Source organism: Marmota flaviventris, chromosome 11 (assembly GCF_047511675.1).
Source record: "Marmota flaviventris isolate mMarFla1 chromosome 11, mMarFla1.hap1, whole genome shotgun sequence".
NCBI lineage: Eukaryota > Metazoa > Chordata > Mammalia > Rodentia > Sciuridae > Marmota > Marmota flaviventris.
In genome coordinates, this window is record NC_092508.1 from 119,339,969 (window position 1) to 119,357,778 (window position 17,810).

A 17,810-nucleotide genomic window follows, 5' to 3' on the forward strand; every position below is an offset into this window, starting at 1 on the left:
GACTGAAAGTACAGTTCAGTAGTAAAACGAGTGTTTCCCATGTGCCTGGCTCTGGGTTCCTCTGCGACACGACCAGCGTGAGCTTCATGAAAGAAGATTCAGTGCATAAGAAATTGCTAGAGTTTTAAATTAAAGAGACAGACTCTCATACCTTTAATGCAGCTCTGAGATGGCTTCTCCTAGCTCCAGCCTCCAGCCACCTAATCTGTTGGTGAGGTTTACAGAAGAGACTAGGGAGAGAGGGAGAGCATGCCAGGGAGTGAGCTTTTATTGGGCAACAAAAAAATTCAAGGGAAAATCCCAGCCAATGAAGGATAAGGGGGTCAGCATCTCAAGGTCAGCGCTGGCAATTGGGTCTTCAGGTCAGTGGCCAGGCACACCTCTGCATGGACAAGCCCTCGGACATGGGAAAGGGTGGGGAAGGCTTTTTAACACAGGCTGTGTTTAAGCGCCTCTCACCCAGCCAGGGAGGTAACTCAAATCACATGTAAGAGGATCCAACTCCAGCATGTAAAAAAAAAGCCAGGCAGGCCTGGTGGCACATGCCTATAATCCCAGTGACTATAGAGGCTGAGGCAGGAGGCCCAAAAGTCTAATGTCAGCTTCAGCAATGTAGTGAGGCCCTAAAAATCTTAGAGAGACACTGTCTATAAACTATAAAAAGGGTTGGGGATGGTTGTTCAGTGCTTAAGAAATCCTAGATTCAGTTCCCACAACCAAAAAACAGAACCAAACTCAAACTAAAAATGAAAAACAAACTGTATTCTCCAATATTATTTGCAGGTAGGGGTCTCTATGATTCTGTGCTGGCCAATGAGATATCAGTGGAAGCCACTGGGCCTCTTAGATCTTTGTTTTTTTTCCTTCTTCCCTTTCCCCTGATTGCTGTATTGAATGGATTGCAGAATGAAAAACAGAAAGGGTTCTGAGGCATGATGGCATAGCTGGATAGCCATAGCAGCCCAGACTGCCAACCACTGGGCTTTTTGATTTTCAAGTAAAAGGAAATCTTTTTCAGTATTTGATGGGTACATTTTTCTAGCAGTGGAAAGACTGATGCATTGATTTTTCTCCTTGTTCTACTTTCTGTTCATTGTCCTCAGGTTCAGGAACAATGCTGGTCAAAAGAACCAGCCATCTTTGTCACCAATTCTTTTTCAGGTCTCTGGGGATGGAGTGGAAGTACAACACAAAACCTCTACAGTACCTAATCTGAGCCCTTGGGACAGAGTTAGTCCTGAGTCATCTCCAGGATCCCTCATCTGTCCCAGAATGTTCACAGAGAGTGAGTATATTTCCTCTTGTTGCCAACACTCAAGTCCAAAATCCCAGGACTCCCATGGCTCTCCTGAGAACTGTTCCACAACAGACTAACACTGGTCCCAATCTCAATTCCTGCACTGATGGGACATTGGGAAAGTGATTTTAAGCAAGCCATAGTGTTCCCAATTTTGAAGTGGGTCGTCTCCAAAAAAGACTTGAATCTAAATGAACACAGAAGGAAGAAGCCTGGGTCCAAGGACTGAAGATGAACCCTGCCTCCAGAGAAACCTAGGATTTTAAAAGATTTCCAATTAAAGTGAGGTGGCAGGTAAAGTATAGACCTTGACATAAAACAATAGGCTGAGAGCAAAATGTCAGATGTGGGCAAAGACGTATGTGTGAGAGACTGATGTTTCACAGCCTCCACAACAGGTAAAAATGAATGCTAAAATTGTAATATGTAACATAAGGAAAAGGAACCACATTTTTTCCTTTTTTATTTCTTTTATTTTTTTGTACAAGTGTTTGAAACTAGGGAAACATAACCACTGAGCCTCATCCTCAGATTTTTTAATGATATTTTTTAGCTTTTGAGACACATTGTTAATCACAATATTGGGGTATTCTTATATCAAACAAGCATTTTTATCACAAAATAAATATGTCATGTTAGCAGCTACTTCTCTTTTACTGATTTTGTTTTTTTCTTTCCATAAATTCAAGTGAAAATGCTGTTTTTTTCATATTTAATAACTTTTTATAATTTTAACCATTATTTTTTTGTTTTTATGTGGTGTTGATATAACCCAGCACCTCGTGTGCACTAGGCAAGCACTTTCCCACTGAGCCACAAACCCAGCCCACATTTAACCTCATTTTAATCAAATTATTTTCTTTCTTTCTACCCATCCTTGTTTTTTTAATTCACCCTCCAATCTATGTGACTAAAAAGTCCTGGGAAATGATACTGCCTAATGTTAATTCTGGTGTTTGGGGCACTGGGTTTTGGCAAGATTTCCACCCCTTGCCCAGTTTTGCAGTATTCTGCTGTATATTTTGAATTCTTTATAGAAGCCTTTAGCATTTTTGTGGAACAATGAAATAAGTTTCCCAAAGTATGGCACTATTTTTGAAAGGTTTGGAGATATTGAATGACATGATGAGAAAAGCCCCTGGCATACTGTGGTTGTGTGATTCTGAGAGGACACAAATTTCTTTGTGAGATCACAAATGGTGTTCTTACCTAGAATGTCCTTTCCTTTGCTCTTTAGCATACTTCAATTTATCCTTTAATACCTAGTTGAATGTGAAGAATTTGTACTCCCAGCCAATACCTATACCCAGCCTACTGGACCCCTTCTCTTTGTTGTTTTGCAGCAACAAAGCAACAGCAGGAAGGCTTTCAGTGTGCTCATATAGCAATGGGGTTCAGTGAGAACTATAAATGGGTTTTGGCCACTGAAATCACCTGGCAAAACCCAGCTCCTGGTTTTATTAAACTTTGCTATCAGGGCTGGGGATGTGGCTCAAGTGGTAGCGCGCTCGCCTGGCATGCGTGCGGCCCAGGTTCAATCCTCAGCACCACATTCAAACAAAGATGTTGTGTCCGCCAAGAACTAAAAAATAAATATTAAAAAAATTCTCTCTCTCTCTCTCTCTCTCTCTCTCCCTCTCCCACTCTCTCTTTAAAAAAAAAAACTTTGCTATCAGATTCCTTGACCTCCCCAGTGTCATTTTTTTTTTAAATAAATCACCTAGTTCAGTTTCTGCAGCTTGAAGCCCAAGTCCCCAACTGCTTCCCTGTCTCTACAGCATTGGGTCAGGTTGTCAGAATAAACCATAGTTATACAGAAGTCATTATAAAGAGGCTTTCTCTTCTGAGACTGAACCTTGAGAAAGATGGCCATGACCAGATACCTATGCTTTCTCATTCTGAGATCCCCCAGGCTGGCTGGAGAAGAGGTCACAGATGACTCTTGTTTGCCAAATAGCTGTGCCCATCCTGTGCTGAAAGGGGAGAGAAGGTGCTGAAGGCCACAGAGCTTAAAAAAAAAGCAGAAGGCCATGTCTTTGAAAACATGCTTTTTAAATCTGGCTGGGCTCTTTCACAAATAGGACAGGGACATTGCTAGTTGCTGTACAGTGCCTCTTCTGCATCCATAATACAAAGACAGTGCTGAAAACATGCTCACATTTATGCAAAAAAGTATTATCATCAGTTGGAATTCTGTAAATGGAGATACTCTGTGGTTAGCAGAGTGGTTCAAGGTGAACCATTGAAGATGTGGGGTTCAAATGTGACCAGAGCCCAAAGGTAATTGTCCCTTAGACTCAGTGGTGTCACAACCATGGATATCTCAGCAAGATCTCTTTCATTCATTTCAGATGGAGTTTTCAAGGAGCAGTGGAGAGGCCAGGTGACAGTGAGGCTGGTGTAGGAGTGAACTTGATGGAAAACCATGGCTAATGAAGAAGAGCAGAGCCATTTTGTATGCTAGTGGATGGTGGTGGAATTGGGCCAAGCCAGACTGCAAAGGTTCCAGGGCTAGAGGGAAAAACCTGCAATCCCAGAGTGTTAAATATGTCATCGGAGGATGAGTCATGTGGACAGAATGCAGAGGATCAAATTGGTGGAGTGGGTGTGGCTCTCAGAACAATGCAGGTAAGAGGCCAGATGCTGGGTGGCGCCTAATGAAAAAAGTGGAGAGGACCTTGTGGGCAGAGCTGGTGAGGCAGAGTCAGGCTGAGTGAATGGAGCCCAACTCCTAAGAACAGTGGGCGGGGAGAAGACAGGGGAAGCACGTGGGAGGCAGCACCCCACCCAGGACCCCTTAGGTGAACACAGCCTAGGAACCAGGAGGCACAGTAATGCAGGAGCAGAGGGCATGGTGGGTGCATCCACAGGAGGCAAATGGAGTCAGGAGAGGCATCCATCCGGTAATTCTGTCAGGATTCACTGTGGACCCAGAGGGGAAGCAGGGTCTTTGGCCTCTGAGATAGTAATGTGACCTCAATGTCTGCTCCATTGGGGGCCTCAGTTTCCCGTCTTACCCACTAAGGCAATGGAGGGAGGCTGAAGATGCCATGGCACAGCCTTTCTTTCTTCCTCCCACTCATTGGATGCTGTGCACTTTCTATATTTTCAGGTTGGTTGGGTCCCATGGGGTTTCTTGAAGGGGTCCTTGGGATATCGCCTGAGACACTTTGTTTTTGGGGAACAATAATTTTTTTTTTTCCTGTGTGTTCACAGAGACTTCTCTTGGTGCCTGCTGTTTACATATTGAGACCCTGAAGTCCAGAGAGGGTAAGCCTGTGATGCAGCCATCACTTGCTGGAGTCTGATCTGGATTGCACAGTCCCCTTCACTTACTCACTCACAGGCAGGGGTTTCATAGCACCTGGGCAATAAAAAAAGCATTGATGTGGGAAGAGGCCTTGGCTCTTTCCAGGTGCTACTTTGGGACACTCCCTAAGTCTGTAAAGTGGGACACAAAGTGACATCTGACTCTCAGGCTGGTGTAAGGCCAAGTTCCAGCTTCATGATTCTCTAAAAGGCAATTTGCAATGGATGGGGCAGGGGACCTATTTTGACAGTATTATCATTTAGTATTTTTTTAAAACATTCATTTTTTAGTTGTAGGTAGACACAATACATTTATTTTATTTTTATGTTATGGTGAGGCTTGAACCCAATGCCTCATGCATAATAGAAGAACACTCTACCTCTAGGCAAAACCATAGCCTTCATTAATTTTATATGTGGAAACATAACTCCTTGCATAAAAAAAAAAAAAAAAAAACTATAGTACCAGGCTCTGTCCTAGGCAGAGAGGACACAGACATGAACAAAACAGCAAGGAATCTCTGCTCTTATTTTCGTGGGGGCTACCATTGCCCTGGACTGACCCAAGAATTCAGGCACTAAAGAGACATGAAGTACTGACCCCCTTTAGGCATCTGATCTAATGTTACCATCCATGGCAATGTTTTACCTTCTCAATTATTCTAAAACACACCCTTCTCCATATCATTTAGCTGCCCCAATCCTTTCCTAGCTGTGAGATAAAGGTCTCCTTAAAGATCCCTTCCTTGCTTGCTTCTCCAGTTGCATCTCCTCACCCCTCTTTTAGGTTTCAAGAATCCCTGTCTCATCCCTACTTGTACTTACTGTTCTGCTTAATGTGGGTACTTTCCCATTGTTAGAAGTGCTAAGTCCTAATTAGACACTAGATGGTATCAGAACTGTACTTTTGACATTTTTTCTATCTTCCACCAGAGTATCTGCCTACTTATTGGCTGGCTTGGTTAAGAAATACTTTAGAAAACTCTTCAGTACTTGCTTTACAAGCAGATTTTTGTTTTTTATGTACAAATCTTCATTAATTGTATGTATGAAATTAATCATCCAGCTATGAAAGGGAGTATTACACTAACTACCCAGTGTATATGTGTGTGTATGTGTGTGTGAGAATATATATATATATATATATATATATATATATATATATATATATATATATATATACACACACACACACACATATATTTTTTTCAAAATTTATTCAGAAGTGGGATAAGGATTTCAATTCAATCATGGCCTCTTTCTACACCTGTTGTGCCTGGAATGTTTCAGGAGTCCTTACTAATATTGCAGGTATTTCTTTCTATTTTCTATGCTGTGATTATTAAAAGCCATTAAATAGAATAAATATATCTCAGAGATGCCAAGTGTTATCTCACTTGTAGTTGTTCATTGGGCATCTGTAGGCCTAAGTGAATATTCACAGCTTTTTGGCAAAAGCATTCCTGTATGGAGCAGAAAAACCACATGAGGCAGGAAAAAAGTGTGTTAGTCTTGAAGAAGGCTTTTGTGTTGATGTTTGTGATTTCTCCTTGATATCCACATAAGGTGAGAGGAGAGGACTAGGAAGCAAATGAATATTTGGAAGGCAGGGGAATGTGAAAAATACTGCAATGAGACTGAGCATGACTCAGGTTTGGGTGAAGTTATATAAGTACAGGGAGCATTTCTCTGAGCTGGGAACACACCTATATTTAGCCACGGAGAAGGAAATAATATGAAGAAGACAGAGTGTGGGCATTCAGTTAAGGAGATAGAAAACCAGGAAAATGTAATGACATGAATTTCTGGAAGAGGTGATTTTAAAAAGAAAGGCAGAACCTCTTGTTCTAAAAAACACTAAAAAGTGAGCCACAGGGTGACAAAGGAGGGACTTTGAGTTTTGGTGCCATAGGGGTTTCTGATAATCTCAGTGGAACCTCTGTCCTCAGGTGGTGGGAATTGAAGCCAAATTGAAGATTTATGGAAAAAATAAGGTCAGCATAGTGAAGGCAATAGCTGGAGGTCATTTTTCTGGTTGTTTACAATGAGATAAAGGGAGACTCAACCAGGTGTTAACATTTATGTTCTCAGAGATGTGGGGAGAGTTCATTCCTTCAAATGTTTGTTTGTGACTGCAGAAATCTTTTTTCTATTACCATGTTTATCACCTACACCTTAGAGTTGATTTTTTAGAAGTAATATGGAAGCCCAATAGTAATTTCTGGAGAGTACAAAGTGTGCTGGGGCAGGGCAATCAATGAAAGTAGAAGATAGATAATTAGATATGATCACTGTGTACCATGCATTTGGAAATATTATGCTCAACTCCATTAACATGTGCAGTAAATATTTGTTAATTAAAAACAAATTAAAACTAATTATTCTATTTGATCACTGAAAGGTAGGCACTCAACACTGAGGAAGAGAGTATCCTTATGGTTTGTTTCCTGCTTGTGAAAATGGTCATTGTTAGTCACCTATAAAGATAACGGATTAAATAATTTTGGAAGAAATCGTATGATTTCTTTGATTTGAAGTGCCTTGTTGTCACAGCATGATGAGGTTATCTGATGGACACTGAAATATTTGAAGTGCTACAGTCCATCCACTGTCAAGGTAGTTTGTGCCAAGTTCATCCTTTGGGACTGTAATATTTTCCTTATTCTTTCACTATTTGTTGCAATCAAGTCACTGAATCTGCCCACCCATAAAATGACAAAGATACTAAGCTCCACATGCAGGATGGGATGCTATTCTCCTGTATTGTTTTGAACTCTTGTATATGAAAGATTTTTTTCCCATCATTTTTATCAATGTAGTCAATATTTCTCAGTAAATATACATTTATTTGTTGCTTTCACTTATAATTTAATATTAAAGTTTTTTTATTTTATTGCTCATATTTTCCAGCTTTCACTCTTTCAGGATTTTTACTTTAGTTCTTATGTCATTTATCAGGAATTCACATGTGTGAAACCTTGAGAGACTCTCCTCCTACTCTTAATTCTCTTCCTCCTTCATATGTTAAGGCTCATTTTTTTAAAAAATTATATTTCATGATGCTAGAATCACCACTTTCTCCAGGGAAATATACACCTTTTTACTGGTATTTTTAGGGCAACTTGTGTAATTTGTCAGGACCAATGCAAAATGAAAACTTAGACTCCCTGTCTAAAAGCAGGTGACCTCTACCATTGACATCATGCCACAGAAATCTATTTCTTTCTTCTGTGATCTCTTCATATGTCATTGTACAATTTGTCTTTTAATTGTCCTTCTTACTACAGAATTTTAAATTATTAGCAAGACTTCTAACATTCATCTTTTTGTATGCCATATCAATTCTAAATGCAAACTTATGAGAAATTCACATTGGAGAGCTTACACATCCATGTTGTGTTCATTAATACCAAAGCAGTGAATATGTTACACAGAACCAGTGCAATTGCATTTATTACACCTTGATAACTGTGAACAATTTCTCCAGCTGGTTTGTTAATGAGTTTGAAAGAGCTGGGAGAAAAATGACTGTGGATTACCCTGCTTTCCCTATCCCTTCACATCCTCAGCTGGAAAGTTGGGTTAACACAGTGAAATACCTTGAGTGACAAAGCTGTCTTCTTTCTATATTTGAATCTAATTCTGGTTCGACATTAATGTGTGTCCTACCTGGGTTTCATCATGCTCCCTTTTTTTTATACTTGTGGATAGGACATGGTCACTTTGTACCCAACTCTCTCTTAGCTCCCATATTTCTGTGGCGCACTGGAATTTGTGATAATGGGAATGAAAACTCAATGTTTATGAGGTGTCAAAAAGCACTATACCTGCAGGTTACATTTATGTGCTGTGTTTATACCTGTGGTCCATTGCCTTCTTGGAATTTACTTTTGAAAAATAAGTAGTAAGATAAAATCAATAAAAATTATGATAGCAACAGCGAATATTCAATTAAGAACAGGTCCACTTTGAGCAGGAATCCTGACTGTGTAGGAAGAGCATCATGGGGCTAGTCCTCCTTTCCCTGCCTTCTGGCTTCGACACTCTCTTCATCATCTTTCCCTCCCTCAGTCCCTTGTATCCTCCCTTCCTCCCTTGCACAATAGTAAGAACACTAAGTAGGATATATGTACTCTGAAAACATGTAAGTGAACATTATACTATTGTAAAGTGTAACTACAGAATTATGCTGCAAATATCTAGAAGTTGTTTATCTTATGCAATTAAAATTTTATATCCATCGAAGAGCAGTACCACATTTTACCCTAACCACATTTCTTTGCAAACAGCATGCTACTCTCTGTTTATATTTATCTATTGCAACTAGAGATTGAACCCACAACACTTAATTACTGAGTCACTTCCCCAGAGTTTTATTTATTTATTTATTTTAATTTAGAGTCTGGGTCTCACTCAGTTGCTTAGGGCCTGGCTAACGTGATGAGGCTGGTTTTTAACTTGTGTTCCTCCCACGTCAGCTTCTCAAATCACTGATATTCAAGGTATGTCCCACTGTACCCAGCTCACTTAATGGTTTCTCATAGGGATATTTTGTGTTTCAGATTTTATACTCTTCTCAGGTGATGTGTCAGTCATTTCTCTCATTCCAACAGTTGAATCTCTTCGCTGTTCATGCTTTACTGTGCTGTGCAGAAGCTTTTAGTTTAATGGAATTATACTTCTCTGTTCATGGTTCTCTTCCCTGTCCTTTTATTGTCATAGCCAAAGGACCATTACCTAGAGCAATCTTGTAACGTGTTTCTTCTGTGTTTTCTTTGTATATTTTGCTCACAAACTTATGCTCTTCTTTCTTTTTTTCTATTTTAGATTAAAAAATAGCAACTTCATCTGCTTGTGTTATATAGCATGATATCTTAATACATATAACACTGTGTAGTGATCATATTTGTCACCTTAGTAGGATGGGAAGAGATTGGTAAATGGGACCCCAGTACTCTCTTCCAGGAATTATACAGGTTCACCTCTCACTGTTACATTTTCTCCTCTTTGAGTTGATGTTTGATATGATGTAACATAAGTTTTTGTTTTCTTTCTCCCCTGTGCAGATATTGAGTGTCCTCAGCACCATCTGTTAAAGAGACTAACTATCCTTTATTCATTCTGTATTATTGGCTCCATTCTCAAAGATGATTGTGCAGTGAATGTCTGGGCTTATCCTTGTTCTCTTTTCTGTGCATTGGTCTATATGTTGCTTTCTATTTCAGTAAAACAGTGTTTTAATTCTTGTATTTTGTAATTTATTTGATTCTATCTTTTTGGCATTTGTTAAAATTAGCTATACATAACAGTATAATGCATTGACACAGCATACATAAATGGAGTATAACTTCACATTTTTCTTTTTGTACATGATGCAGAATTGCACCAGTCATGTAATTGTATAAGCATACAAGGTAATAATATCTGATCCATTTCATGATCCTTCAAAACCGCATACCTCTTTCCCTCCCTTACTAACCTCTCTATAAATCAAAGTGTATTTATTCTTCCCTAGTGCCTTCCATTGTGAATTAGCATCTGCACATCAGATAAAATATTAAGCCTTTGAAATTTTGCTATTGGTTTATTTAGCTTAGCATGGTATTCTCAAGTTACATATTCCAGCAAGTGGCATAATTTTATTATTTCTAGGGTTGAGTAATATTCCATACACACACACACACACACACACAAACACACAAACATACAGCCACACACAGATATATATATATATATATATATATATATATATATATATATATATATATATATAAAATATTTATATTATATATAAATGTTATATTATTTATATTATATATAAATGTTATATTATTTATATTATATATAAATGTTTTATTATTTATATTATATATAAATGTTTTATATATATATATATATATATATATATCATTTTATTTATTCATTCATATGTTGAAGGATACCTAGGTTGGTTCCGTAGCTTAGCTATTGTGAATTGACCTATTGTACATTGATGTGGCACAAGCAATGTATGAGTGTACCTTTGCCTCCCATATTCTCATGAACAATATTATTGCTTGTATTCTTGATAATTGCCATTATGACTGCAGTGAAATAAAATATTGAAATAGCTTTGATTTGCATCTTTCTAATTGCTAAAGATGATGGTCTTTTTTATGTGTTTGTTGATCAATTGTATTTCTTCTTCTGTGAAGTGTCTTTTCAGTTCCTTCATCCATTTGTTGATGGGTTATGTCTCTTTTTTTGTCAATAAGTTTGTTGAGTTCTTTATATGTCTTGGAGATTTCTGCTCTATTTGATGTGTTTGTGCTAAGGATTTATTCTCCCATTCTGTAGGCTCTCTCTTCATATTATAGATTGATTCCTTTGCAGAGAATAAGCTTCTTAGTTTGAATCCATCCCATTTATTGATTCCTAATTTTACTGTTTGTGTTTTAGGAGTCTTGTTCAAGAAGTCAGGTCCTAAGCTAACAGGATGAAGATGTGGACAATTTTTTTTTTTTTTGTTAGGGTCTCCATTCTCATGTCTAAATCTTTTATCTACTTTGAGTAGATTTTTGAGCACAGTGAGATATAGAAGTTTAATTTCATCTTTCTACATATGGATTTCCAGTTTTCCCAGCACCAATTGTTGAAGAGGCTTTCTTTTCTCCAATTTATGCTTTTTTTTCACCTTTGTCTAGTATGGATTGGTCTATATGTCTTTTAGGACTTTTTTTTTCTTTTTTTACTATGTCTCTGTAGTATAGTTTAAGGTCTAGTATTGTGATGCCTACTGATTCACTCCTTTTGTTGAGAATTGCTTTGGCTATTGTGGCTCTCCTATTTTTTCAAATGAATTTCATGATTGCTTTTTATAGTTTTATGAAGAATGTCATTGGGAGATTAAAAGGAATTGCATTGAATCTCTATAACTATTTTGTTAGTATCACCATTTTGACTATGATCATTCTGCCTATCCAAGAGTATGTAACATCTTTACATTTTCTCAGATCTTCAATTTCTATCTTTAGTGTTCTGTGGTATTCATTGTAGAGGTATTTTACCTCTTTTTTAGTTTGATTCCCACGTATTTTATTTTATTCTTTCTTTTTCTTTTTGAGGCCATTGTTAATGGGGTGGTTTTCCTAATTTGTTTTTACATTGGATTCATTGCTTCATTGCCGCAGTCCGGCTCCAGCAAACTGGGGGGGGGGGGGGTGACGAAAAACTTGTGTACATTGATACAGCAGGAATGGGAGCTTTTTACTGTAGGACAGGAGCGGTATTTATACATTCCACACAGCTTATCTTAATTAGCATAAACTAGATACAGCAGTCAACCAATAAGGAATCTCCACACTTAATGTCTCGCTTTTGTTACTTCACAAACCACTCCCTCTGGCATTTTGCCAGGCGCCATCCTGACTTGTTTACAGACTCTAACATTTCCCCCTTTTGTTTAATTTAAATAATGACCATAGTGGTTTTTACACAAACACCATAAATAACCTGCTATAAACAGAAAGGGAGGATACAAAATGCCACAATACCAAGCCACTTGATGGCTCCATGCAAGAAGCCCTTGGAAAAATTATACCAGCAATGACACAACTTGTAAAGATACAATTTGTTGTAGATTACAGTTTGTTGTCTCAGTCCAGGTAAAGCAGTGTCTCAATAGATTAACTCACAGTCCAGGTAAATCACAGTCCAGGTAAGTTCTGCAGGCAGCTAGCTTAAATCACAGTCCAGGTAAGTTCTGCAGGCAACTAGCTTGATCCGAAGTCTCGTCCGTCCATTTCTCAGCCGAAGTTTCGTCCGGTTTTCAGCAACACTGGAAATTCTTCCACCCTCGTTTTCACCGGCACTGGGATGAAGGCAGGAACTCCAGCAATGATGCTAAAGAAAATCTTGTAGCATTCCACTAAGAAAACAACCTTCTGAATAATTTAGTACATTATCTCAAGGTTTTTTACATTTGAAATAAGCCTTAATAGTACTCATTACTCATCAGCCTCCAGGTGTGGGAGAACCATTGTAGTTACTGGCCTTGGAAATGATCAAACTTCAGGGACGCCGGTAGCATCTTCTGCCAGCTGTAGTGTCCCAGGCAGCCCCAGATGGCCCTGGGGAGAGTCCCAGTCTCAAACTGCTTCCAGGTCAGGTTTGGATTTGGGTTCTCGCAGTGGCGTTTAGTAGTAGCCTTTTGCTGCAACTTTTTTCCTGATAATCCTTCCTCCTCTGAACTTTCTTCTTTCTGACTTGAGTTCCATCAACATGCCCTAACTGCTCTTGGTTCCACTGGGGTGCCTTCTTCCCTTAGTAATTTACTTAACACCACTTCCATATTTTCATCACAAAGACAATACAATACACCGAGACAAAACAAGACAAAAACATACTGTATCAATCTTCTCCATTTTCTCCAAATGGCCATTTTTCCTCTTGCCCTATCTGCCTAGGGACGAGCAGATTTGCTCCCGTCCTATGTATGGACGGGCAGCTTTTTTCCTCGTCACTTACCCCCGAGTGTCCCGGGGCTCCCCTTAACGGGCCAACATCTGCCACAGTCCGGCTGCAGCAAACTGGGGGGGGGGGGACGAACTTGTGTACGTTGATACAGCAGGAATGGGAGCCATTTATTGTAGGACAGGAGCAGTATTTATACATTCCACGCAGCTTATCTTAATTAGCATAAACTAGATACAGCAGTCAACCAATAAGGAATCTCCACACTTAATGGCTCACTTTTTTTTTAAAGAGAGAGTGTGTGAGAGAGAGAGAGGGAGAGAGAGAGAGAGAATTTTAATATTTATTTTTTAGTATTTGGCGGACACAACATCTTTGTTTGTATGTGGTGTTGAGGATCGAACCCGGGCCGCACGCATGCCAGGCGAGCGCGCTACTGCTTGAGCCCTATTTTGTTACTTCACAAACCACTTCCTCTGGCATTTTGCCAGGCGCCATCCAGACTTGTTTACAGACTCAAACACTTCATTATAAAAATTCATTTGGTTTCTGAGTGTTTATTTCATGTTATACTATTTTACTAAATTTATTAGTCAAGAAAGTTTTCAGGTGAAATTTTTTGGATTTTCTAAATATAGAAGCATGTCATTAGCAAATAGTGATTGTTTGATTTCCTGTTTTTCTATTCATTATCTTTAATTCTTTCTTCTAATTGTTTTGGATAGAGCTTCAAGGATGATGTTGAATAAAATGGCAAAAAAAGGCATCTTTTTGCTTTATTTCAATTTTAGAGGGAATGCTTTATTTTTTTCTCCCTTAATAATAATGTTTCTTAGGAGCCCCCACAGAAGGGCCAGGCACAGAGCCCACTGGCAGGGTGGGCCCAGGACTGACTGGGCAGGGGAGGGGGTGGGAGACCCCAGGACAAAGGCCCTGGCCACCCTCCCCCAGCGGAGCCAGCCTTCTGTGCAGCAGAGGGTGGAAACACTTTTCTATGGTGATGAGGCACTGAGAAGCCTGGGCAATAGCGTCAGTGGCAGTGGCAGCAACTTTGTGTCCCTGGCCCACTTGTCCCTGAAGCGCCAAGATGGGCAGCAGGCAGCGTGGTGAAGAATGATGCCCTGAAGCTGAGCATGAGGGAACAGGTGCCAGCAGAGCCAACTCTGCCCCCCCATCTGCAAACTGCACACACAACAGGTGCCCCCTGACAGCCTGCTCTCCAGCCCTACCTGAGGCTGCTCAAGCTCCCCTCTCCTGAGCTCCAGTGCCTCATCATCCAGACCAATGGGCTGGTTACCACTACACCGAGGAGCACACAGTTCTTCTACCCCAAGATGTTGGCCAACGAGAAGCAGGAGTTCACCGAGGACTTTGTCACGGCCCTGGAGGATTTGGAAAAGCAGCACCAGCTTGGCGAGTGTGCAGCCCCACTGCTGCTGCTGCTGCTGCTGCTGCAGCCTCTGCAAGAGGACCCTCTGTCAGGCATCAGGCGCCATACCCTCACCCCCCAGCTGACATCGGTCTTCAGGAACCTGAGCAGCTACAGGGGTGGGGCCGGGGGTGCTGCAAATGTCCCCTTCACCTCCAATTCCGTTCCCTTCTCCCCGTCACTGCTGCCCCCCCGCCCCCCCCCCCCCCGCGCACTGGGGCTGCCATGCCTAGCTGTGCTCAAGGATGAGCCACAGAAGGTGCCCGACTTGCCAAGCTTCAGCGAGAGCCTGTGGATATCGCTCATCGACATGGACACATAGTAACACATCCAGGCTGAGCGCAATCGGCTGCTCAACCGCATTGCAGCCTCCAAGTGCCCCAAGGGCAAACTGGAGCATCTCTCCCTGGAGGAGAAAGTGAAGAGGTCAAGAGCCAGAACAGGACCTGGAGTCCACCAGGAGCCTGCTGACTGAGCAGGTGGCGCAGCTCAAGCAGAACGTCCTCAGCCATGTCAACAGTGGCTGCCAGCTGCTGCCCCAGCATCAGGTGCCCTTGTACAGAGCCCAAGCACTGGGTGCATGCGCGGCCCCCCTCCTTGAGGGGCGGGCTCACAAGGGGAGGGAGATGGCGTGAGCGCCCTGGACTTGGGAGGGTGCAACCCTGGCGACCACCTCCCCGAGGGTGCCCAGGACTCGGAGAGGGCCCGGTCCCCAGGCATCCCCATGGGTGCCCTGGGCTTGACAAGCTGGACCCCCTGCTCCTTTAGGGGGGGTGGAGTCCATGACCTCCACCCACCCCCCTCCCCGCCTCTTTTCCCTGCGCTGCTGCCAGGTGTTGCACAAACCCGCAGGTTGCCCCTTCCTACACACCACTGCGGAAGGGGTCTCTATGGGGCACAGCCTCCAGGCTGCCTTTTCTTTTTCTGTTTTGCTTTTGGGAAAGAGAAGAACAGAGTGTTAGATTCTGCCCCATTTATGTTTCTATTCGTGAACAAATGGTTGTGTGTCCCTGTGTGTTTCCTTGTGTTTTTTTTTTTTAAAGAAATGGGAAAAAGAAAAAAAAAATATTAAGCCTTTTCCTTGCTCTCACTACCCACTTTTGTCCTTCCAACACCCCTCCTCCCTGCCCTTTTTGTTCTTTGTTTTTGCTTTGCTAGGATTCCACATTCCTGTTTGTAAACCTTTGTTCCCTGTTTTCTGTTTTCAGTAAAGTCTCCTTACTCCAAAAAGAAGAAGAAGGAAGAGGAGGAGGAGAAGGAAGAGGAGGAGGAGGAGGAGGAGGAGGAGGAGGAGGAGGAGGAGGAGGAGGAGGAGAATATTGTCCATGTGTTTACCATAGATAGCTTTTATAGTATTAAGACATATTTCTATTATACATAGTTTTCTAGTATTTTGACTATGTATTTAGTCAAATGTTTTTTTTTCTGCATTTATTGAGATAATTTTTTTTTATTCTTGTCTTTACATCTATTTAATTAAAAATATGTTTATTGATTTCTATGTATTGAACCAACCCTGCATCTCTGGGACAAAGCCCACTGATCATGTTGTACTATCTTTTTAATATGATTTTGTATGCTGTTTGCCATAATTTTATTGAGAATTATGACATCTCTGTTCAGCAGGAATACTGGTCTGAAATGTTCTTTCCTTGATGTGTCTTTGTCTGGTTTTTGCATCAGGTTGATATCAGTTTCATAGAATGAGGTTAGAAGGTCTTTAATATTTTCTATTTCATAAAATAATTTTAGAAGAATTGGTGTTCATTCTTTTTTCAACTTCTTGTAGAACTGGGCTGAGAATTTCTCTGATCCTGGGTTTTTCTTAGTTGTTAGGCTTGTGATAATCCCTGGCTTGTGAGAATTAATGTAATATACTCAAGACTTTATACTTTAGAGGAGAAATGCCTACTCTAACATTAGCCTGCTTTAGCAAATGTTAGTCCTCAAATAACAATATTGTTGAACATTTTTTGTTTTCCCCAGAAGAAGACTGACATCTCCAAGACTCCTTTCTTTAAACATGTATGTGAAAATGTGTATGTGTGTGTGTGTGTGTGTGTGTTTGTATCCAATGTTTTGTGATCACTTGGTAAAACTGCATTAAATAACACAGCCATCACATCAATTTGGGTACTTTACTCAAGCTTTTTAGCCCACATCTTAAATTTTTGATCCATACAACAGTTTTAGCTATAATTTCTATCAGAGTCTCTACATGGAAATATGAAATAATGAGATAAAATATTTTAACACTCTAACTCTCCAATATTATAAAATTTATTTCTAATTGAATTTAATGTTATTCAGACTTCACATAATTCTCCTGAAATAAATATAAAAACTTTGAAATAAACAAAACACAAGTATATCATTCAAGGGAAGTGACAAAGACTGCATGAGAGCAGGATGAAGATTATAAAATATTTCTGAATTAAAATCTAAGTTCCATGAAAAGTTGAATCAATATTTTTATGTTTGTGTATTGAGATAATTACTACACTAAGACATTTAGGTGTTTGTAGAGTAGGAGGATATAAGATACTATTGCAGTGTTAAGAAATAGGGAAATAAGAGGAGCTCTATCATGAACATCATGTTGAATTTTGCTGAAAACCCAAATGTGAAGCCTAGGGATGTTTTGTAGAAAGCAACAAAGTTAAGCAAATAGATCATCAGTTTTCTTGCTTCTGAGTACAGTCTAGAAGGTAATAGTTTACACACATATTTGTAACAAATTCAATAAAATGCTTCATTTCAAGGGAAACTAATAAACCAGGCTGTGGTTGAAGGAACTATCAAGTTCAACTTGTTCAACTGTCTTTAACACATCTATAACCGAGAAGAAAAAATGACTATTTTCCATGAATAAACTCAGTAATAACAAAAAGTTTTCTCAGATAAATGGCTACACTTTGAAAAACATTGCAATATTCATTAACTCTGGTTCTGCTTACAGAATAGTCTCAGAGTTCCTGAAAGACTCATGGGCACAAAGAAATATATATCAAGGTCTTATAGTCTTCTTCAAAAAAAATTCATTTTTTTCCAAGATTTAGCCATCCTGACATCAATGTGTGGATTCAGATATTTGGGGCAACACTGTACTCTGATGATCCGGTTACCTTTTTCTTTTAAAATTACAAAAATTTCTGTAGAAAATGTTTACTTTACCCAAACACCCAAAGTGTCATTCTTTGAAAGAATTTAAATTGTCTTTGAAGAGCATTTTTTCTTGAAAGTTTTCAATGAACAAAATCATCCTTTGATATTTGGGTGAAAAATCAGTGAAAATTCCTTTGAAAGTTTGAATACTTCTCAGAA

General features: G+C 39.9%; 1 pseudogene; it reads left to right on the top strand.

Annotated features, from left to right (window-relative positions):
- The first annotated feature begins 3,844 nt into the window (after nt 1-3,844).
- On the top strand, nt 3,845-15,867 carry LOC114082626 (transcription factor JunD-like; annotated as a pseudogene).
- Nucleotides 15,868-17,810: the final 1,943 nt, after the last annotated feature.